The following is a 19,935-nucleotide window of genomic DNA, read 5'->3' as shown; positions in this document are numbered from 1 at the left end:
AGAGTTATCTTTTACTTAAGTGAATAACACGAATATTGAGCATGTAAAGGGCTAGAATTTGTTAAATATGGGCTCGCCCGGGAATTGTATCATACCCATAGATCAACGAGCTACGATAAGATATAAAGTTATTTTTACCTAAGTGCATAAGAAGAATATTTATAAATGCAGACAGCGAAAATCACTAAAATATGGGCTCGTCCGGGATTTGAACCCGGGACCTCTCGCACCCGAAGCGAGAATCAAACCCCTAGACCAACTAGCCACGATAAGATATTTAGTTATTTTTTACGTAAACGCATAAGACGAATATGTGTGAATGTTGTGAGCTAAAATTTAGTAAATATGGATTCAATCGGGATTTGTAGAACAACGAGCCACAATAACAGGAAGAGATTTCTTTTACTTGAGTGCTTAACACAAATATTTAAGCATATAGACAGCTAAAATTTGTAAAACACGGGCTCGTCCGGGACTTGTATTATACCCACAGACCAACCATCTACCATAACCTATAAAGTTATTTTTACCTAAGTGCATAAGAAGAATATTTATAAATGTAGACAGCTAAAATCACTAAAATATGGGCTCGTCCGGGATTTGAACCCGGGACCTCTCGCACCCAAAGCGAGAATCATACCCCTAGACCAACGAGCCACGATAACATACTAAGTTATTTTTTACGTTAGTGCATTAGACGAATATTTGTGAATGTTGAAACCTAAAATTTATTAAATATGGATTCGATCGGGATTTGTAGAAAAACGAGCCACGATAACGGATAGAGTTATCTTTTACTTAAGTGAATAACACGAATATTGAGCATGTAAAGAGCTAAAATTTGTTAAATATGGGCTCGCCCGGGAATTGTATCATACCCATAGACCAACGATTAACCATAACCTATAAAGTTATTTTTACCTAAGTGCATAAGAAGAATATTTATAAATGTAGCGGCTAAAATTTGTTAAACATGGGCTCGTCCGGGATTTGAACCCGGGACCTCTCGCACCCAAAGCGAGAATCATACCCATAGGCCAACGAGCCACGTTAACATATTAAGTTATTTTTTACGTTAGTGCATAAGACGAATATTTGTGAATGTAGACAGCTAAAATTGGTTAAACATGGGCTCGATAACAGGCAGAGTTATATTTTACATGAATGCTTAACACGAATATTTGTTCTTGAAGACAGCTAAAATTAGTAAAGTACGGGCTCGTCCGGGATTTGAACCCGGGACCTCTCGCACCCAAAGCGAGAATCATACCCCTAGACCAACGAGCCACGATAAGATATTAAGATATTTTTTACGTAAGCGCATAAGACGAATATTTGTGAATGTTGAGAGATAAAATTTAGTAAATATGGATGCGATCGGTATTTGTAGAACAACGAGCCACGATAACAGGCAGAGTTATCTTTTACTTGAATGCTTAACACGAATGTTTGTTCATGAAGACAGCTAAAATTTGTAAAGTACGGGATCGACCGGGATTTGAACCCGGGACCTCTCGCACCCTAAGCGAGAATCATACCGCTAGACCAACGAGCCACTTTTATCGGCACGAATAGTTCTTCCTGAGTGCGTAAGACGATGTTTATCAAGCACAAGCCTACACTTCAAATAAAGAAATAGGTAAAAAATTAACATACAGTCTTGTTCGGGGTTATAACCTGGAGCTTCTAGAGCTCGAAGAAAGATTGCAGCCATAGTCCAAGAATGCACGCAGTAACATAATTGTTGATTCATTTCCTGAGAGTATTAGGCGATGATTATCATGGAAAAGTATTACTTCAATTGAGGAATAGTAGGACTTTTAATGTTAACAGCTAAAAATATTTAAAAATGGACTCGTACGGGAATTTATTTACCGGACGATATTTAATAAAGACAAACATACAGTTTAAATGCGAAATGAAATATTTGTGAATGTTGACAGCTAAAATTTAGTAAATATGGGCTCGTCCGGGAATTGAACCCGGGACCTCTCGCACCCGAAGCGAGAATCATACCTCTAGACCAACTAGCCACGATAAGATATTAGGTTATTTTTTACGTAAGGGCATAAGATGAATTTTTGTGAATGTTGTGAGTTAAATTTAGTAAATATGGATTCGATCGGGATTTGTAGAACAACGAGCCACAATAACTGGAAGAGATTTCTTTTACTTGAGTGCTTAACACAAATATTTAAGCATATAGACAGCTAAAATTTGTAAAACACGGGCTCGTCCGGGACTTGTATTATACCCACAGACCAACCATCTACCATAACCTATAAAGTTATTTTTACCTAAGTGCATAAGAAGAATATTTATAAATGTAGACAGCTAAAATCACTAAAATATGGGCTCGTCCGGGATGTGAACCCGGGACCTCTCGCACCCAAAGCGAGAATCATACCCCTAGACCAACGAGCCACGATAACATACTAAGTTATTTTTTACGTTAGTGCATTAGACGAATATTTGTGAATGTTGAAACCTAAAATTTATTAAATATGGATTCGATCGGGATTTGTAGAAAAACGAGCCACGATAACGGATAGAGTTATCTTTTACTTAAGTGAATAACACGAATATTGAGCATGTAAAGAGCTAAAATTTGTTAAATATGGGCTCGCCCGGGAATTGCATCATACCCATAGACCAACGATTAACCATAACCTATAAAGTTATTTTTACCTAAGTGCATAAGAAGAATATTTATAAATGTAGCGGCTAAAATTTGTTAAACATGGGCTCGTCCGGGACTTGTATTATACCCACAGACCAACCATCTACCATAACCTATAAAGTTATTTTTACCTAAGTGCATAAGAAGAATATTTATAAATGTAGACAGCTAAAATCACTAAAATCACTAAAATATGGGCTCGTCCGGGATTTGAACCCGGGACCTCTCGCACCCAAAGCGAGAATCATACCCCTAGACCAACGAGCCACGATAACATATTAAGTTATTTTTTACGTTAGTGCATAAGACGAATATTTATGAATGTAGACAGCTAAAATTGGTTAAACATGGGCTCGATAACAGGCAGAGTTATATTTTACGTGAATGCTTAACACGAATATTTGTTCTTGAAGACAGCTAAAATTTGTAAAGTACGGGCTCGTCCGGGATTTGAACCCGGGACCTCTCGCACCCTAAGCGAGAATCATACCCCTAGACCAACGAGCCACGTTAAGAAATTAAGTTATTTTTTACGTTAGTGCATAAGACTAATATTTGTAAATGTTTAGAGCTAAAATTTAGTAAATATGGTTTCGATCGGGATTTGTAGAACAACTTAATTAACATACAGTCTTGTTCGGGGTTATAACCTGGAGTTTCTAGAGCTCGAAGAAAGATTGCAGCCATAGTCCAAGAATGCACGCAGTAACATAATTGTTGATTCATTTCCTGAGAGTATTAGGCGATGATTATCATGGAAAAGTATTACTTCAATTGAGGAATAGTAGGACTTTTAATGTTAACAGCTAAAAATATTTAAATATGGACTCGTACGGGAATTTATTTACCGGACGATATTTATTAAAGAAAAACATACAGTTTAAATGCGAAATGAAATATTTGTGAATGTTGACAGCTAAAATTTAGTAAATATGGGCTCGTCCGGGAATTGAACCCGGGACCTCTCGCACCCGAAGCGAGAATCATACCTCTAGACCAACGAGCCACGATAAGATATTAGGTTATTCTTTACGTAAGCGCATAAGATGAATTTTTGTGAATGTTGTGAGTTAAATTTAGAAAATATGGATTCGATCGGGATTTGTAGAACAACGAGCCACAATAACAGTAAGAGATATCTTTTACTTCAGTGCTTAACACGAATATTTAAGCATGTAGACAGCTAAAATTTGTAAAACACGGGCTCGTCCGGGACTTGTATTATACCCACAGACCAACGATCTACCAAAACCTATAAAGTTATTTTTACATAAGTGCATAAGAATAATATTTATAAATGTAGACAGCTAAAATTTTGTAAATTGAGGCCGTCCGGGATTTGAACCCGGGACCTCTCGCACCCAAAGCGAGAAACATACCCCTAGACCAACGAGCCACGATAAGATATTAAGTTATTTTTTACGTTAGTGCATAAGACGAATATTCGTGAATGTTTAGAGCTAAAATTTAGTAAATATGGTTTCGATCGGGATTTGTAGAACAACGAGCCACGATAACAGATAGAGTTATCTTTTACTTAAGTGAATAACACGAATATTGAGCATGTAATGAGCTAAAATTTGTTAAATATGGGCTCGCCGGGAATTGTATCATACCCATAGATCAACGAGCTACGATAAGATATAAAGTTATTTTTACCTAAGTGCATAAGACGAATATTTGTGTGTTTAGACAGCTAAAATTTGTTAAACATGGTCTCGGTAACAGGCAGAGTTACAATAACCGGCAGAGTTAGCTTTTACATAAGTGCTTAACACGAATATTTAAGCATGTAGACAGCTAAAATTTGTAGAACACGGGCTCTTCCAGGACTTGTATCATACCCACAGACCAACGATCAACCATAACCTATAAAGGTATTTTTACCTAAGCGCATAAGAAGAATATTTAAAAATGTAGACAGCTAAAACTTGTTAAATATGGGCTCGTCCGGGATTTGAACAAGGGACCTCTCGCACCCAAAGCGAGAATCATACCCCTAGACCAACGAGCCACGATAAGGTATTAAGTTATTTTTTACGTAAGCGCATAAGACGAATATTTGTGAATGTTGAGAGCTAAAATTTAGTAAATATGGATGCGATCGGGATTTGTAGAACAACGAGCCACGATAACAGGCAGAGTTATCTTTTACCTGAATGCTTAACACGAATGTTTGTTCATGAAGACAGCTAAAATTTGTAGAGTACGGGATCGTCCGGGACTTGAACCCGCGTCCTCTCGCACCCTAAGCGAGAATCATACCCCTAGACCAACGAGCCACTTTTATCGGCAGGAATAGTTCTTCCTGAGTGCGTAAGACGATGTTTATCAAGCACAAGCCTACACTTCAAATAAAGAAATAGGTAAAAAATTAACATAAAGTCTTGTTCGGGGTTATAACCTGGAGCTTCTAGAGCTCGAAGAAAGATTGCAGCCATAGTCCAAGAATGCACGCAGTAACATAATTGTTGATTTATTTCCTGAGAGTATTAGGCGATGATTATCATGGAAAAGTATTACTTCAATTGAGGAATAGTAGGACTTTTAATGTTAACAGCTAAAAATATTTAAATATGGACTCGTACGGGAATTTATTTACAGGAAGATATTTATTAAAGACAAACATACAGTTTAAATGCGAAATGAAATATTTGTGAATGTTGACAGCTAAAATTTAGTAAATATGGGCTCGTCCGGGAATTGAACCCGGGACCTCTCGCACCCGAAGCGAGAATCATACCTCTAGACCAACGAGCCACGATAAGATATTAGGTTATTTTTTACGTAAGCGCATAAGATGAATTTTTGTGAATGTTGTGAGTTAAATTTAGTAAATATGGATTCGATCGGGATTTGTAGAACAACGAGCCACAATAACAGTAAGAGATATCTTTTACTTCAGTGCTTAACACGAATATTTAAGTATGTAGACAGCTAAAATTTGTAAAACACGGGCTCGTCCGGGACTTGTATTATACCCACAGACCAACGATCTACCAAAACCTATAAAGTTATTTTTACATAAGTGCATAAGAATAATATTTATAAATGTAGACAGCTAAAATTTTGTAAATTGAGGCCGTCCGGGATTTGAACCCGGGACCTCTCCCACCCAAAGCGAGAATCATACCCCTAGACCAACGAGCCACGATAAGATATTAAGTTATTTTTTACGTTAGTGCATAAGACGAATATTTGTGAATGTTGAGAGCTAAAATTTAGTAAATATGGATGCGATCGGGATTTGTAGAAAAACAAGCCACGATAACAGGCAGAGTTATCTTTTACTTGAATGCTTAACACGAATGTTTGTTCATGAAGACAGCTAAAATTTATAAAGTACGGGATCGTCCGGGATTTGAACCCGCGACCTCTCGCACCCTAAGCGAGAATCATACCCCTAGACCAACGAGCCACGATAAGAAATTAAGTTATTTTTTACGTTAGTGCATAAGACTAATATTTGCAAATGTTTAGAGCTAAAATTTATTAAATATGGTTTCGATCGGGATGTGTAGAACAACGAGCCACGATAACAGATAGAATTATCTTTAACTTAAGTGAATAACACGAATATTGAGCATGTACAGGGCTAGAATTTGTTAAATATGGGCTCGCCCGGGAATTGTATCATACCCATAGATCAACGAGCTACGATAAGGTATAAAGTTATTTTTACCTAAGTGCATAAGAAGAATATTTATAAATGTAGACAGCTAAAATCACTAAAATATGGGCTCGTCCGGGATTTGAATCCGGGACCTCTCGCACCCAAAGCGAGAATCATACCCCTAGACCAACGAGCCACGATAACATACTAAGTTATTTTTTACGTTAGTGCATTAGACGAATATTTGTGAATGTTGAAACCTAAAATTTAGTAAATATGGATTCGATCGGGATTTGTAGAACAACGAGCCACGATAACAGGTAGAGTTATCTTTAACTTAAGTGAATAACACGAATATTGAGCATGTACAGGGCTAGAATTTGTTAAATATGGGCTCGCCCGGGAATTGTATCATACCCATAGACCAACGAGCCACGATAAGATATTAAGTTATTTTTTACGTTAGTGCATAAGACGAATATTTGTGAATGTTGAGAGCTAAAATTTAGTAAATATGGATGCGATCGGGATTTGTAGAAAAACAAGCCACGATAACAGGCAGAGTTATCTTTTACTTGAATGCTTAACACGAATGTTTGTTCATGAAGACAGCTAAAATTTATAAAGTACGGGATCGTCCGGGATTTGAACCCGCGACCTCTCGCACCCTAAGCGAGAATCATACCCCTAGACCAACGAGCCACGATAAGAAATTAAGTTATTTTTTACGTTAGTGCATAAGACTAATATTTGCAAATGTTTAGAGCTAAAATTTATTAAATATGGTTTCGATCGGGATGTGTAGAACAACGAGCCACGATAACAGATAGAATTATCTTTAACTTAAGTGAATAACACGAATATTGAGCATGTACAGGGCTAGAATTTGTTAAATATGGGCTCGCCCGGGAATTGTATCATACCCATAGATCAACGAGCTACGATAAGGTATAAAGTTATTTTTACCTAAGTGCATAAGAAGAATATTTATAAATGTAGACAGCTAAAATCACTAAAATATGGGCTCGTCCGGGATTTGAATCCGGGACCTCTCGCACCCAAAGCGAGAATCATACCCCTAGACCAACGAGCCACGATAACATACTAAGTTATTTTTTACGTTAGTGCATTAGACGAATATTTGTGAATGTTGAAACCTAAAATTTAGTAAATATGGATTCGATCGGGATTTGTAGAACAACGAGCCACGATAACAGGTAGAGTTATCTTTAACTTAAGTGAATAACACGAATATTGAGCATGTACAGGGCTAGAATTTGTTAAATATGGGCTCGCCCGGGAATTGTATCATACCCATAGATCAACGAGCTACGATAAGGTATAAAGTTATTTTTACCTAAGTGCATAAGAAGAATATTTATAAATGTAGACAGCTAAAATCACTAAAATATGGGCTCGTCCGGGATTTGAACCCGGGACCTCTCGCACCCAAAGCGAGAATCATACCCCTAGACCAACGAGCCACGATAACATACTAAGTTATTTTTTACGTTAGTGCATTAGACGAATATTTGTGAATGTTGAAACCTAAAATTTAGTAAATATGGATTCGATCGGGATTTGTAGAACAACGAGCCACGATAACAGGCAGAGTTATCTTTTACTTGAATGCTTAACACGAATGTTTGTTCATGAAGACAGCTAAAATTTGTAAAGTACGGGATCGTCCGGGATTTGAACCCGCGACCTCTCGCACCCTAAGCGAGAATCATACCGCTAGACCAACGAGCCACTTTTATCGGCACGAATAGTTCTTCCTGAGTGCGTAAGACGATGTTTATCAAGCGCAAGCCTACACTTCAAATAAAGAAATAGGTAAAAAATTAACATACAGTCTTGTTCGGGGTTATAACCTGGAGCTTCTAGAGCTCGAAGAAAGATTGCAGCCATAGTCCAAGAATGCACGCAGTAACATAATTGTTGATTCATTTCCTGAGAGTATTAGGCGATGATTATCATGGAAAAGTATTACTTCAATTGAGGAATAGTAGGACTTTTAATGTTAACAGCTAAAAATATTTAAATATGGACTCGTACGTGAATTTATTTACCGGACGATATTTATTAAAGACAAACATACAGTTTAAATGCGAAATGAAATATTTGTGAATGTTGACAGCTAAAATTTAGTAAATATGGGCTCGTCCGGGAATTGAACCCGGGACCTCTCGCACCCGAAGCGAGAATCATACCTCTAGACCAACGAGCCACGATAAGATATTAGGTTATTTTTTACGTAAGCGCATAAGATGAATTTTTGTGAATGTTGTGAGTTAAATTTAGTAAATATGGATTCGATCGGGATTTGTAGAACAACGAGCCACAATAACAGTAAGAGATATCTTTTAGTTCAGTGCTTAACACGAATATTTAAGTATGTAGACAGCTAAAATTTGTAAAACACGGGCTCGTCCGGATTTGTATTATACCCAAAGACCAACCATCTACCATAACCTATAAAGTTATTTTTACCTAATTGCATAAGAAGAATATTTATAAATGTAGACAGCTAAAATCACTAAAATATGGGCTTGTCCGGGATTTGAACCCGGGACCTCTCGCACCCAAAGCGAGAATCATACCCCTAGACCAACGAGCCACGATAACATATTAAGTTATTTTTTACGTTAGTGCATAAGACGAATATTTGTGAATGTAGACAGCTAAAATTGGTTAAACATGGGCTCGATAACAGGCAGAGTTATATTTTACGTGAATGCTTAACACGAATATTTGTTCTTGAAGACAGCTAAAATTTGTAAAGTACGGGCTCGTCCGGGATTTGAACCCGGGACCTCTCGCACCCTAAGCGAGAATCATACCCCTAGACCAACGAGCCACGATAAGCAATTAAGTTATTTTTTACGTTAGTGCATAAGACTAATATTTGTAAATGTTTAGAGCAAAAATTTATTAAATATGGTTTCGATCGGGATTTGTAGAACAACGAGCCACGATAACAGATAGAATTATCTTTAACTTAAGTGAATAACACGAATATTGAGCATGTACAGGGCTAGAATTTGTTAAATATGGGCTCGCCCGGGAATTGTATCATACCCATAGATCAACGAGCTATGAATAAGGTATAAAGTTATTTTTACCTAAGTGCATAAGAAGAATATTTATAAATGTAGACAGCTAAAATCACTAAAATATGGGCTCGTCCGGGATTTGAACCCGGGACCTCTCGCACCCAAAGCGAGAATCATACCCCTAGACCAACGAGCCACGATAACATACTAAGTTATTTTTTACGTTAGTGCATTAGACGAATATTTGTGAATGTTGAAACCTAAAATTTAGTAAATATGGATTCGATCGAGATTTGTAGAACAACGAGCAACGATAACAGGCAGAGTTATCTTTTACTTGAATGCTTAACGCGAATGTTTGTTCATGAAGACAGCTAAAATTTGTAAAGTACGGGATCGTCCGGGATTTGAACCCGCGACCTCTCGCACCCTAAGCGAGAATCATACCGCTAGACCAACGAGCCACTTTTATCGGCACGAATAGTTCTTCCTGAGTGCGTAAGACGATGTTTATCAAGCACAAGCCTACACTTCAAATAAAGAAATAGGTAAAAAATTAACATACAGTCTTGTTCGGGGTTATAACCTGGAGCTTCTAGAGCTCGAAGAAAGATTGCAGCCATAGTCCAAGAATGCACGCAGTAACATAATTGTTGATTCATTTCCTGAGAGTATCAGGCGATGATTATCATGGAAAAGTATTACTTCAATTGAGGAATAGTAGGACTTTTAATGTTAACACCTAGAAATATTTAAATATGGACTCGTACGGGAATTTATTTACCGGACGATATTTATTAAAGACAAACATACAGTTTAAATGCGAAATGAAATATTTGTGAATGTTCACAGCTAAAATTTAGTAAATATGGGCTCGTCCGGGAATTGAACCCGGGACCTCTCGCACCCGAAGCGAGAATCATACCTCTAGACCAACGAGCCACGATAAGATATTAGGTTATTTTTTACGTAAGCGCATAAGATGAATTTTTGTGAATGTTGTGAGTTAAATTTAGTAAATATGGATTCGATCGGGATTTGTAGAACAACGAGCCACAATAACAGTAAGAGATATCTTTTACTTCAGTGCTTAACACGAATATTTAAGTATGTAGACAGCTAAAATTTGTAAAACACGGGCTCGTCCGGGATTTGTATTATACCCACAGACCAACCATCTACCATAACCTATAAAGTTATTTTTACCTAAGTGCATAAGAAGAATATTTATAAATGTAGACAGCTAAAATCACTAAAATATGGGCTCGTCCGGGATTTGAACCCGGGACCTCTCGCACCCAAAGCGAGAATCATACCCCTAGACCAACGAGCCACGATAACATATTAAGTTATTTTTTACGTTAGTGCATAAGACGAATATTTGTGAATGTAGACAGCTAAAATTGGTTAAACATGGGCTCGATAACAGGCAGAGTTATATTTTACGTGAATGCTTAACACGAATATTTGTTCTTGAAGACAGCTAAAATTTGTAAAGTACGGGCTCGTCCGGGATTTGAACCCGGGACCTCTCGCACCCTAAGCGAGAATCATACCCCTAGACCAACAAGCCACGATAAGAAATTAAGTTATTTTTTACGTTAGTGCATAAGACTAATATTTGTAAATGTTTAGAGCAAAAATTTATTAAATATGGTTTCGATCGGGATTTGTAGAACAACAAGCCACGATAACAGATAGAATTATCTTTAACTTAAGTGAATAACACGAATATTGAGCATGTACAGGGCTAGAATTTGTTAAATATGGGCTCGCCCGGGAATTGTATCATACCCATAGATCAACGAGCTACGATAAGGTATAAAGTTATTTTTACCTAAGTGCATAAGAAGAATATTTATAAATGTAGACAGCTAAAATCACTAAAATATGGGCTCGTCCGGGAATTGAACCCGGGACCTCTCGCACCCGAAGCGAGAATCATACCTCTAGACCAACGAGCCACGATAAGATATTAGGTTATTTTTTACGTAAGCGCATAAGATGAATTTTTGTGAATGTTGTGAGTTAAATTTAGTAAATATGGATTCGATCGGGATTTGTAGAACAACGAGCCACAATAACAGTAAGAGATATCTTTTAGTTCAGTGCTTAACACGAATATTTAAGTATGTAGACAGCTAAAATTTGTAAAACACGGGCTCGTCCGGGATTTGTATTATACCCAAAGACCAACCATCTACCATAACCTATAAAGTTATTTTTACCTAATTGCATAAGAAGAATATTTATAAATGTAGACAGCTAAAATCACTAAAATATGGGCTTGTCCGGGATTTGAACCCGGGACCTCTCGCACCCAAAGCGAGAATCATACCCCTAGACCAACGAGCCACGATAACATATTAAGTTATTTTTTACGTTAGTGCATAAGACGAATATTTGTGAATGTAGACAGCTAAAATTGGTTAAACATGGGCTCGATAACAGGCAGAGTTATATTTTACGTGAATGCTTAACACGAATATTTGTTCTTGAAGACAGCTAAAATTTGTAAAGTACGGGCTCGTCCGGGATTTGAACCCGGGACCTCTCGCACCCTAAGCGAGAATCATACCCCTAGACCAACAAGCCACGATAAGAAATTAAGTTATTTTTTCCGTTAGTGCATAAGACTAATATTTGTAAATGTTTAGAGCAAAAATTTATTAAATATGGTTTCGATCGGGATTTGTAGAACAACAAGCCACGATAACAGATAGAATTATCTTTAACTTAAGTGAATAACACGAATATTGAGCATGTACAGGGCTAGAATTTGTTAAATATGGGCTCGCCCGGGAATTGTATCATACCCATAGATCAACGAGCTACGATAAGGTATAAAGTTATTTTTACCTAAGTGCATAAGAAGAATATTTATAAATGTAGACAGCTAAAATCACTAAAATATGGGCTCGTCCGGGATTTGAACCCGGGACCTCTCGCACCCAAAGCGAGAATCATACCCCTAGACCAACGAGCCACGATAACATACTAAGTTATTTTTTACGTTAGTGCATTAGACGAATATTTGTGAATGTTGAAACCTAAAATTTAGTAAATATGGATTCGATCGGGATTTGTAGAACAACGAGCCACGATAACAGGCAGAGTTATCTTTTACTTGAATGCTTAACACGAATGTTTGTTCATGAAGACAGCTAAAATTTGTAAAGTACGGGATCGTCCGGGATTCGAACCCGCGACCTCTCGCACCCTAAGCGAGAATCATACCGCTAGACCAACGAGCCACTTTTATCGCCACGAATAGTTCTTCCTGAGTGCGTATGACGATGTTTATCAAGCACAAGCCTACACTTCAAATAAAGAAATAGGTAAAAAATTAACATACAGTCTTGTTCGGGGTTATAACCTGGAGCTTCTAGAGCTCGAAGAAAGATTGCAGCCATAGTCCAAGAATGCACGCAGTAACATAATTGTTGATTCATTTCCTGAGAGTATTAGGCGATGATTATCATGGAAAAGTATTACTTCAATTGAGGAATAGTAGGACTTTTAATGTTAACAGCTAAAAATATTTAAATATGGACTCGTACGGGAATTTATTTACCGGACGATATTTATTAAAGACAAACATACAGTTTAATGGCGAAATGAAATATTTGTGAATGTTGACAGCTAAAATTTAGTAAATATGGGCTCGTCCGGGAATTGAACCCGGGACCTCTCGCACCCGAAGCGAGAATCATACCTCTAGACCAACGAGCCACGATAAGATATTAGGTTATTTTTTACGTAAGCGCATAAGATGAATTTTTGTGAATGTTGTGAGTTAAATTTAGTAAATATGGATTCGATCGGGATTTGTAGAACAACGAGCCACAATAACAGTAAGAGATATCTTTTACTTCAGTGCTTAACACGAATATTTAAGTATGTAGACAGCTAAAATTTGTAAAACACGGGCTCGTCCGGGATTTGTATTATACCCACAGACCAACCATCTACCATAACCTATAAAGTTATTTTTACCTAAGTGCATAAGAAGAATATTTATAAATGTAGACAGCTAAAATCACTAAAATATGGGCTCGACCGGGATTTGAACCCGGGACCTCTCGCACCCAAAGCGAGAATCATACCCCTAGACCAACGAGCCACGATAACATATCAAGTTATTTTTTACGTTAGTGCATAAGACGAATATTTGTGAATGTAGACAGCTAAAATTGGTTAAACATGGGCTCGATAACAGGCAGAGTTATATTTTACGTGAATGCTTAACACGAATATTTGTTCTTGAAGACAGCTAAAATTTGTAAAGTACGGGCTCGTCCGGGATTTGAACCCGGGACCTCTCGCACCCTAAGCGAGAATCATACCCCTAGACCAACGAGCCACGATAAGAAATTAAGTTATTTTTTAAGTTAGTGCATAAGACTAATATTTGTAAATGTTTAGAGCAAAAATTTATTAAATATGGTTTCGATCGGGATTTGTAGAACAACGAGCCACGATAACAGATAGAATTATCTTTAACTTAAGTGAATAACACGAATATTGAGCATGTACAGGGCTAGAATTTGTTAAATATGGGCTCGCCCGGGAATTGTATCATACCCATAGATCAACGAGCTACGATAAGGTATAAATTTATTTTTACCTAAGTGCATAAGAAGAATATTTATAAATGTAGACAGCTAAAATCACTAAAATATGGGCTCGTCCGGGATTTGAACCCGGGACCTCTCGCACCCAAAGCGAGAATCATACCCCTAGACCAACGAGCAACGATAACATACTAAGTTATTTTTTACGTTAGTGCATTTGACGAATATTTGTGAATGTTGAAACCTAAAATTTAGTAAATATGGATTCGATCGGGATTTGTAGAACAACGAGCCACGATAACAGGCAGAGTTATCTTTTACTTGAATGCTTAACACGAATGTTTGTTCATGAAGACAGCTAAAATTTGTAAAGTACGGGATCGTCCGGGATTCGAACCCGCGACCTCTCGCACCCTAAGCGAGAATCATACCGCTAGACCAACGAGCCACTTTTATCGGCACGAATAGTTCTTCCTGAGTGCGTAAGACGATGTTTATCAAGCACAAGCCTACACTTCAAATAAAGAAATAGGTAAAAAATTAACATACAGTCTTGTTCGGGGTTATAACCTGGAGCTTCTAGAGCTCGAAGAAAGATTGCAGCCATAGTCCAAGAATGCACGCAGTAACATAATTGTTGATTCATTTCCTGAGAGTATTAGGCGATGATTATCATGGAAAAGTATTACTTCAATTGAGGAATAGTAGGACTTTTAATGTTAACAGCTAAAAATATTTAAATATGGACTCGTACGGGAATTTATTTACCGGACGATATTTATTAAAGACAAACATACAGTTTAATGGCGAAATGAAATATTTGTGAATGTTGACAGCTAAAATTTAGTAAATATGGGCTCGTCCGGGAATTGAACCCGGGACCTCTCGCACCCGAAGCGAGAATCATAACTCTAGGCCATCGAGCCACGATAAGATATTAGGTTATTTTTTACTTAAGCGCATAAGATGAATTTTTGTGAATGTTGTGAGTTAAATTTAGTAAATATGGATTCGATCGGGATTTGTAGAACAACGAGCCACAATAACAGTAAGAGATATCTTTTACTTCAGTGCTTAACACGAATATTTAAGTATGTAGACAGCTAAAATTTGTAAAACACGGGCTCGTCCGGGATTTGTATTATACCCACAGACCAACCATCTACCATAACCTATAAAGTTATTTTTACCTAAGTGCATAAGAAGAATATTTATAAATGTAGACAGCTAAAATCACTAAAATATGGGCTCGTCCGGGATTTGAACCCGGGACCTCTCGCACCCAAAGCGAGAATCATACCCCTAGACCAACGAGCCACGATAACATATTAAGTTATTTTTTACGTTAGTGCATAAGACGAATATTTGTGAATGTAGACAGCTAAAATTGGTTAAACATGGGCTCGATAACAGGCAGAGTTATATTTTACGTGAATGCTTAACACGAATATTTGTTCTTGAAGACAGCTAAAATTTGTAAAGTACGGGCTCGTCCGGGATTTGAACCCGGGACCTCTCGCACCCTAAGCGAGAATCATACCCCTAGACCAACGAGCCACGATAAGAAATTAAGTTATTTTTTACGTTAGTGCATAAGACTAATATTTGTAAATGTTTAGAGCAAAAATTTATTAAATATGGTTTCGATCGGGATTTGTAGAACAACGAGCCACGATAACAGATAGAATTATCTTTAACTTAAGTGAATAACACGAATATTGAGCATGTACAGGGCTAGAATTTGTTAAATATGGGCTCGCCCGGGAATTGTATCATACCCATAGATCAACGAGCTATGAATAAGGTATAAAGTTATTTTTACCTAAGTGCATAAGAAGAATATTTATAAATGTAGACAGCTAAAATCACTAAAATATGGGCTCGTCCGGGATTTGAACCCGGGACCTCTCGCACCCAAAGCGAGAATCATACCCCTAGACCAACGAGCAACGATAACATACTAAGTTATTTTTTACGTTAGTGCATTTGACGAATATTTGTGAATGTTGAAACCTAAAATTTAGTAAATATGGATTCGATCGGGATTTGTAGAACAACGAGCCACGATAACAGGCAGAGTTATCTTTTACTTGAATGCTTAACACGAATGTTTGTTCATGAAGACAGCTAAAATTTGTAAAGTACGGGATCGTCCGGGATTCGAACCCGCGACCTCTCGCACCCTAAGCGAGAATCATACCGCTAGACCAACGAGCCACTTTTATCGGCACGAATAGTTCTTCCTGAGTGCGTAAGACGATGTTTATCAAGCACAAGCCTACACTTCAAATAAAGAAATAGGTAAAAAATTAACATACAGTCTTGTTCGGGGTTATAACCTGGAGCTTCTAGAGCTCGAAGAAAGATTGCAGCCATAGTCCAAGAATGCACGCAGTAACATAATTGTTGATTCATTTCCTGAGAGTATTAGGCGATGATTATCATGGAAAAGTATTACTTCAATTGAGGAATAGTAGGACTTTTAATGTTAACAGCTAAAAATATTTAAATATGGACTCGTACGGGAATTTATTTACCGGACGATATTTATTAAAGACAAACATACAGTTTAATGGCGAAATGAAATATTTGTGAATGTTGACAGCTAAAATTTAGTAAATATGGGCTCGTCAGGGAATTGAACCCGGGACCTCTCGCACCCGAAGCGAGAATCATAACTCTAGACCATCGAGCCACGATAAGATATTAGGTTATTTTTTACGTAAGGGCATAAGATGAATTTTTGTGAATGTTGTGAGTTAAATTTAGTAAATATGGATTCGATCGGGATTTGTAGAACAACGAGCCACAATAACAGTAAGAGATATCTTTTACTTCAGTGCTTAACACGAATATTTAAGTATGTAGACAGCTAAAATTTGTAAAACACGGGCTCGTCCGGGATTTGTATTATACCCACAGACCAACCATCTACCATAACCTATAAAGTTATTTTTACCTAAGTGCATAAGAAGAATATTTATAAATGTAGACAGCTAAAATCACTAAAATATGGGCTCGTCCGGGATTTGAACCCGGGACCTCTCGCACCCAAAGCGAGAATCATACCCCTAGACCAACGAGCCACGATAACATATTAAGTTATTTTTTACGTTAGTGCATAAGACGAATATTTGTGAATGTAGACAGCTAAAATTGGTTAAACATGGGCTCGATAACAGGCAGAGTTATATTTTACGTGAATGCTTAACACGAATATTTGTTCTTGAAGACAGCTAAAATTTGTAAAGTACGGGCTCGTCCGGGATTTGAACCCGGGACCTCTCGCACCCTAAGCGAGAATCATACCCCTAGACCAACGAGCCACGATAAGAAATTAAGTTATTTTTTACGTTAGTGCATAAGACTAATATTTGTAAATGTTTAGAGCAAAAATTTATTAAATATGGTTTCGATCGGGATTTGTAGAACAACGAACCACGATAACAGATAGAATTATCTTTAACTTAAGTGAATAACACGAATATTGAGCATGTACAGGGCTAGAATTTGTTAAATATGGGCTCGCCCGGGAATTGTATCATACCCATAGATCAACGAGCTATGAATAAGGTATAAAGTTATTTTTACCTAAGTGCATAAGAAGAATATTTATAAATGTAGACAGCTAAAATCACTAAAATATGGGCTCGTCCGGGATTTGAACCCGGGACCTCTCGCACCCAAAGCGAGAATCATACCCCTAGACCAACGAGCCACGATAACATACTAAGTTATTTTTTACGTTAGTGCATTAGACGAATATTTGTGAATGTTGAAACCTAAAATTTAGTAAATATGGATTCGATCGGGATTTGTAGAACAACGAGCAACGATAACAGGCAGAGTTATCTTTTACTTGAATGCTTAACACGAATGTTTGTTCATGAAGACAGCTAAAATTTGTAAAGTACGGGATCGTCCGGGATTTGAACCCGCGACCTCTCGCACCCTAAGCGAGAATCATACCGCTAGACCAACGAGCCACTTTTATCGGCACGAATAGTTCTTCCTGAGTGCGTAAGACGATGTTTATCAAGCACAAGCCTACACTTCAAATAAAGAAATAGGTAAAAATTAACATACAGTCTTGTTCGGGGTTATAACCTGGAGCTTCTAGAGCTCGAAGAAAGATTGCAGCCATAGTCCAAGAATGCACGCAGTAACATAATTGTTGATTCATTTCCTGAGAGTATTAGGCGATGATTATCATGGAAAAGTATTACTTCAATTGAGGAATAGTAGGACTTTTAATGTTAACAGCTAAAAATATTTAAATATGGACTCGTACGGGAATTTAGTTACCGGACGATATTTATTAAAGACAAACATACAGTTTAAATGCGAAATGAAATATTTGTGAATGTTGACAGCTAAAATTTAGTAAATATGGGCTCGTCCGGGAATTGAACCCGGGACCTCTCGCACCCGAAGCGAGAATCATACCTCTAGACCAACGAGCCACGATAAGATATTAGGTTATTTTTTACGTAAGCGCATAAGATGAATTTTTGTGAATGTTGTGAGTTAAATTTAGTAAATATGGATTCGATCGGGATTTGTAGAACAACGAGCCACAATAACAGTAAGAGATATCTTTTACTTCAGTGCTTAACACGAATATTTAAGTATGTAGACAGCTAAAATTTGTAAAACACGGGCTCGTCCGGGATTTGTATTATACCCACAGACCAACCATCTACCATAACCTATAAAGTTATTTTTACCTAAGTGCATAAGAAGAATATTTATAAATGTAGACAGCTAAAATCACTAAAATATGGGCTCGTCCGAGATTTGAACCCGGGACCTCTCGCACCCAAAGCGAGAATCATACCCCTAGACCAACGAGCCACGATAACATATTAAGTTATTTTTTACGTTAGTGCATAAGACGAATATTTGTGAATGTAGACAGCTAAAATTGGTTAAACATGGGCTCGATAACAGGCAGAGTTATATTTTACGTGAATGCTTAACACGAATATTTTTTCTTGAAGACAGCTAAAATTTGTAAAGTACGGGCTCGTCCGGGATTTGAACCCGGGACCTCTCGCACCCTAAGCGAGAATCATACCCCTAGACCAACGAGCCACGATAAGAAATTAAGTTATTTTTTACGTTAGTGCATAAGACTAATATTTGTAAATGTTTAGAGCAAAAATTTATTAAATATGGTTTCGATCGGGATTTGTAGAACAACGAGCCACGATAACAGATAGAATTATCTTTAACTTAAGTGAATAACACGAATATTGAGCATGTACAGGGCTAGAATTTGTTAAATATGGGCTCGCCCGGGAATTGTATCATACCCATAGATCAACGAGCTATGAATAAGGTATAAAGTTATTTTTACCTAAGTGCATAAGAAGAATATTTATAAATGTAGACAGCTAAAATCACTAAAATATGGGCTCGTCCGGGATTTGAACCCGGGACCTCTCGCACCCAAAGCGAGAATCATACCCCTAGACCAACGAGCCACGATAACATACTAAGTTATTTTTTACGTTAGTGCATTAGACGAATATTTGTGAATGTTGAAACCTAAAATTTAGTAAATATGGATTCGATCGAGATTTGTAGAACAACGAGCAACGATAACAGGCAGAGTTATCTTTTACTTGAATGCTTAACACGAATGTTTGTTCATGAAGACAGCTAAAATTTGTAAAGTACGGGATCGTCCGGGATTTGAACCCGCGACCTCTCGCACCCTAAGCGAGAATCATACCGCTAGACCAACGAGCCACTTTTATCGGCACGAATAGTTATTCCTGAGTGCGTAAGACGATGTTTATCAAGCACAAGCCTACACTTCAAATAAAGAAATAGGTAAAAAATTAACATACAGTCTTGTTCGGGGTTATAACCTGGAGCTTCTAGAGCTCGAAGAAAGATTGCAGCCATAGTCCAAGAATGCACGCAGTAACATAATTGTTGATTCATTTCCTGAGAGTATTAGGCGATGATTATCATGGAAAAGTATTACTTCAATTGAGGAATAGT

General features: G+C 37.4%; 40 non-coding genes across 40 annotated transcripts; all 40 read right to left on the bottom strand.

Moving 5' to 3' along the window:
• Positions 1-193: 193 nt before the first annotated feature.
• On the bottom strand, positions 194-265 carry Trnap-cgg (transfer RNA proline (anticodon CGG)). The gene has a single exon. It is a non-coding gene; the product is annotated as a tRNA-Pro (tRNA).
• A 320-nt stretch (positions 266-585) lies between these two features.
• Trnap-ugg (transfer RNA proline (anticodon UGG)) lies at positions 586-657 on the bottom strand. Its single transcript has one exon. It is a non-coding gene; the product is annotated as a tRNA-Pro (tRNA).
• Positions 658-1,215: 558 nt separating this feature from the next.
• On the bottom strand, positions 1,216-1,287 carry Trnap-ugg (transfer RNA proline (anticodon UGG)). Its single transcript has one exon. It is a non-coding gene; the product is annotated as a tRNA-Pro (tRNA).
• Positions 1,288-1,961: 674 nt separating this feature from the next.
• On the bottom strand, positions 1,962-2,033 carry Trnap-cgg (transfer RNA proline (anticodon CGG)). The gene has a single exon. It is a non-coding gene; the product is annotated as a tRNA-Pro (tRNA).
• A 319-nt stretch (positions 2,034-2,352) lies between these two features.
• Positions 2,353-2,424, bottom strand: Trnap-ugg (transfer RNA proline (anticodon UGG)). Its single transcript has one exon. It is a non-coding gene; the product is annotated as a tRNA-Pro (tRNA).
• Positions 2,425-2,875: 451 nt separating this feature from the next.
• On the bottom strand, positions 2,876-2,947 carry Trnap-ugg (transfer RNA proline (anticodon UGG)). The gene has a single exon. It is a non-coding gene; the product is annotated as a tRNA-Pro (tRNA).
• Positions 2,948-3,115: 168 nt separating this feature from the next.
• Trnap-agg (transfer RNA proline (anticodon AGG)) lies at positions 3,116-3,187 on the bottom strand. The gene has a single exon. It is a non-coding gene; the product is annotated as a tRNA-Pro (tRNA).
• Positions 3,188-3,614: 427 nt separating this feature from the next.
• Positions 3,615-3,686, bottom strand: Trnap-cgg (transfer RNA proline (anticodon CGG)). Its single transcript has one exon. It is a non-coding gene; the product is annotated as a tRNA-Pro (tRNA).
• A 1,682-nt stretch (positions 3,687-5,368) lies between these two features.
• Trnap-cgg (transfer RNA proline (anticodon CGG)) lies at positions 5,369-5,440 on the bottom strand. Its single transcript has one exon. It is a non-coding gene; the product is annotated as a tRNA-Pro (tRNA).
• A 977-nt stretch (positions 5,441-6,417) lies between these two features.
• Trnap-ugg (transfer RNA proline (anticodon UGG)) lies at positions 6,418-6,489 on the bottom strand. Its single transcript has one exon. It is a non-coding gene; the product is annotated as a tRNA-Pro (tRNA).
• Positions 6,490-7,314: 825 nt separating this feature from the next.
• Positions 7,315-7,386, bottom strand: Trnap-ugg (transfer RNA proline (anticodon UGG)). Its single transcript has one exon. It is a non-coding gene; the product is annotated as a tRNA-Pro (tRNA).
• A 319-nt stretch (positions 7,387-7,705) lies between these two features.
• Trnap-ugg (transfer RNA proline (anticodon UGG)) lies at positions 7,706-7,777 on the bottom strand. The gene has a single exon. It is a non-coding gene; the product is annotated as a tRNA-Pro (tRNA).
• Positions 7,778-8,451: 674 nt separating this feature from the next.
• Positions 8,452-8,523, bottom strand: Trnap-cgg (transfer RNA proline (anticodon CGG)). The gene has a single exon. It is a non-coding gene; the product is annotated as a tRNA-Pro (tRNA).
• Positions 8,524-8,841: 318 nt separating this feature from the next.
• Positions 8,842-8,913, bottom strand: Trnap-ugg (transfer RNA proline (anticodon UGG)). Its single transcript has one exon. It is a non-coding gene; the product is annotated as a tRNA-Pro (tRNA).
• A 168-nt stretch (positions 8,914-9,081) lies between these two features.
• Positions 9,082-9,153, bottom strand: Trnap-agg (transfer RNA proline (anticodon AGG)). Its single transcript has one exon. It is a non-coding gene; the product is annotated as a tRNA-Pro (tRNA).
• A 320-nt stretch (positions 9,154-9,473) lies between these two features.
• On the bottom strand, positions 9,474-9,545 carry Trnap-ugg (transfer RNA proline (anticodon UGG)). Its single transcript has one exon. It is a non-coding gene; the product is annotated as a tRNA-Pro (tRNA).
• Positions 9,546-10,219: 674 nt separating this feature from the next.
• On the bottom strand, positions 10,220-10,291 carry Trnap-cgg (transfer RNA proline (anticodon CGG)). Its single transcript has one exon. It is a non-coding gene; the product is annotated as a tRNA-Pro (tRNA).
• Positions 10,292-10,610: 319 nt separating this feature from the next.
• Trnap-ugg (transfer RNA proline (anticodon UGG)) lies at positions 10,611-10,682 on the bottom strand. The gene has a single exon. It is a non-coding gene; the product is annotated as a tRNA-Pro (tRNA).
• Positions 10,683-10,850: 168 nt separating this feature from the next.
• Positions 10,851-10,922, bottom strand: Trnap-agg (transfer RNA proline (anticodon AGG)). Its single transcript has one exon. It is a non-coding gene; the product is annotated as a tRNA-Pro (tRNA).
• A 319-nt stretch (positions 10,923-11,241) lies between these two features.
• Trnap-cgg (transfer RNA proline (anticodon CGG)) lies at positions 11,242-11,313 on the bottom strand. Its single transcript has one exon. It is a non-coding gene; the product is annotated as a tRNA-Pro (tRNA).
• Positions 11,314-11,632: 319 nt separating this feature from the next.
• Positions 11,633-11,704, bottom strand: Trnap-ugg (transfer RNA proline (anticodon UGG)). The gene has a single exon. It is a non-coding gene; the product is annotated as a tRNA-Pro (tRNA).
• Positions 11,705-11,872: 168 nt separating this feature from the next.
• Trnap-agg (transfer RNA proline (anticodon AGG)) lies at positions 11,873-11,944 on the bottom strand. Its single transcript has one exon. It is a non-coding gene; the product is annotated as a tRNA-Pro (tRNA).
• Positions 11,945-12,263: 319 nt separating this feature from the next.
• Trnap-ugg (transfer RNA proline (anticodon UGG)) lies at positions 12,264-12,335 on the bottom strand. The gene has a single exon. It is a non-coding gene; the product is annotated as a tRNA-Pro (tRNA).
• Positions 12,336-12,531: 196 nt separating this feature from the next.
• Trnap-agg (transfer RNA proline (anticodon AGG)) lies at positions 12,532-12,603 on the bottom strand. Its single transcript has one exon. It is a non-coding gene; the product is annotated as a tRNA-Pro (tRNA).
• Positions 12,604-13,009: 406 nt separating this feature from the next.
• On the bottom strand, positions 13,010-13,081 carry Trnap-cgg (transfer RNA proline (anticodon CGG)). The gene has a single exon. It is a non-coding gene; the product is annotated as a tRNA-Pro (tRNA).
• A 319-nt stretch (positions 13,082-13,400) lies between these two features.
• On the bottom strand, positions 13,401-13,472 carry Trnap-ugg (transfer RNA proline (anticodon UGG)). Its single transcript has one exon. It is a non-coding gene; the product is annotated as a tRNA-Pro (tRNA).
• A 168-nt stretch (positions 13,473-13,640) lies between these two features.
• Trnap-agg (transfer RNA proline (anticodon AGG)) lies at positions 13,641-13,712 on the bottom strand. Its single transcript has one exon. It is a non-coding gene; the product is annotated as a tRNA-Pro (tRNA).
• A 317-nt stretch (positions 13,713-14,029) lies between these two features.
• Positions 14,030-14,103, bottom strand: Trnap-ugg (transfer RNA proline (anticodon UGG)). The gene has a single exon. It is a non-coding gene; the product is annotated as a tRNA-Pro (tRNA).
• A 196-nt stretch (positions 14,104-14,299) lies between these two features.
• On the bottom strand, positions 14,300-14,371 carry Trnap-agg (transfer RNA proline (anticodon AGG)). Its single transcript has one exon. It is a non-coding gene; the product is annotated as a tRNA-Pro (tRNA).
• A 797-nt stretch (positions 14,372-15,168) lies between these two features.
• Trnap-ugg (transfer RNA proline (anticodon UGG)) lies at positions 15,169-15,240 on the bottom strand. Its single transcript has one exon. It is a non-coding gene; the product is annotated as a tRNA-Pro (tRNA).
• Positions 15,241-15,408: 168 nt separating this feature from the next.
• Positions 15,409-15,480, bottom strand: Trnap-agg (transfer RNA proline (anticodon AGG)). Its single transcript has one exon. It is a non-coding gene; the product is annotated as a tRNA-Pro (tRNA).
• A 318-nt stretch (positions 15,481-15,798) lies between these two features.
• Trnap-ugg (transfer RNA proline (anticodon UGG)) lies at positions 15,799-15,872 on the bottom strand. The gene has a single exon. It is a non-coding gene; the product is annotated as a tRNA-Pro (tRNA).
• Positions 15,873-16,068: 196 nt separating this feature from the next.
• Positions 16,069-16,140, bottom strand: Trnap-agg (transfer RNA proline (anticodon AGG)). Its single transcript has one exon. It is a non-coding gene; the product is annotated as a tRNA-Pro (tRNA).
• A 797-nt stretch (positions 16,141-16,937) lies between these two features.
• Positions 16,938-17,009, bottom strand: Trnap-ugg (transfer RNA proline (anticodon UGG)). Its single transcript has one exon. It is a non-coding gene; the product is annotated as a tRNA-Pro (tRNA).
• Positions 17,010-17,177: 168 nt separating this feature from the next.
• Trnap-agg (transfer RNA proline (anticodon AGG)) lies at positions 17,178-17,249 on the bottom strand. Its single transcript has one exon. It is a non-coding gene; the product is annotated as a tRNA-Pro (tRNA).
• A 320-nt stretch (positions 17,250-17,569) lies between these two features.
• Positions 17,570-17,641, bottom strand: Trnap-ugg (transfer RNA proline (anticodon UGG)). The gene has a single exon. It is a non-coding gene; the product is annotated as a tRNA-Pro (tRNA).
• A 673-nt stretch (positions 17,642-18,314) lies between these two features.
• Trnap-cgg (transfer RNA proline (anticodon CGG)) lies at positions 18,315-18,386 on the bottom strand. Its single transcript has one exon. It is a non-coding gene; the product is annotated as a tRNA-Pro (tRNA).
• A 319-nt stretch (positions 18,387-18,705) lies between these two features.
• Trnap-ugg (transfer RNA proline (anticodon UGG)) lies at positions 18,706-18,777 on the bottom strand. The gene has a single exon. It is a non-coding gene; the product is annotated as a tRNA-Pro (tRNA).
• A 168-nt stretch (positions 18,778-18,945) lies between these two features.
• Positions 18,946-19,017, bottom strand: Trnap-agg (transfer RNA proline (anticodon AGG)). Its single transcript has one exon. It is a non-coding gene; the product is annotated as a tRNA-Pro (tRNA).
• A 320-nt stretch (positions 19,018-19,337) lies between these two features.
• On the bottom strand, positions 19,338-19,409 carry Trnap-ugg (transfer RNA proline (anticodon UGG)). Its single transcript has one exon. It is a non-coding gene; the product is annotated as a tRNA-Pro (tRNA).
• Between the last annotated feature and the right edge of the window lie 526 nt (positions 19,410-19,935).

Source organism: Ciona robusta, chromosome 12 (genome assembly GCF_009617815.1).
Source record: "Ciona robusta chromosome 12, ASM961781v2".
In the NCBI taxonomy this organism is placed as follows: domain Eukaryota; kingdom Metazoa; phylum Chordata; class Ascidiacea; order Phlebobranchia; family Cionidae; genus Ciona; species Ciona robusta.
This window is presented reverse-complemented; position numbering and strand designations above follow the sequence as displayed.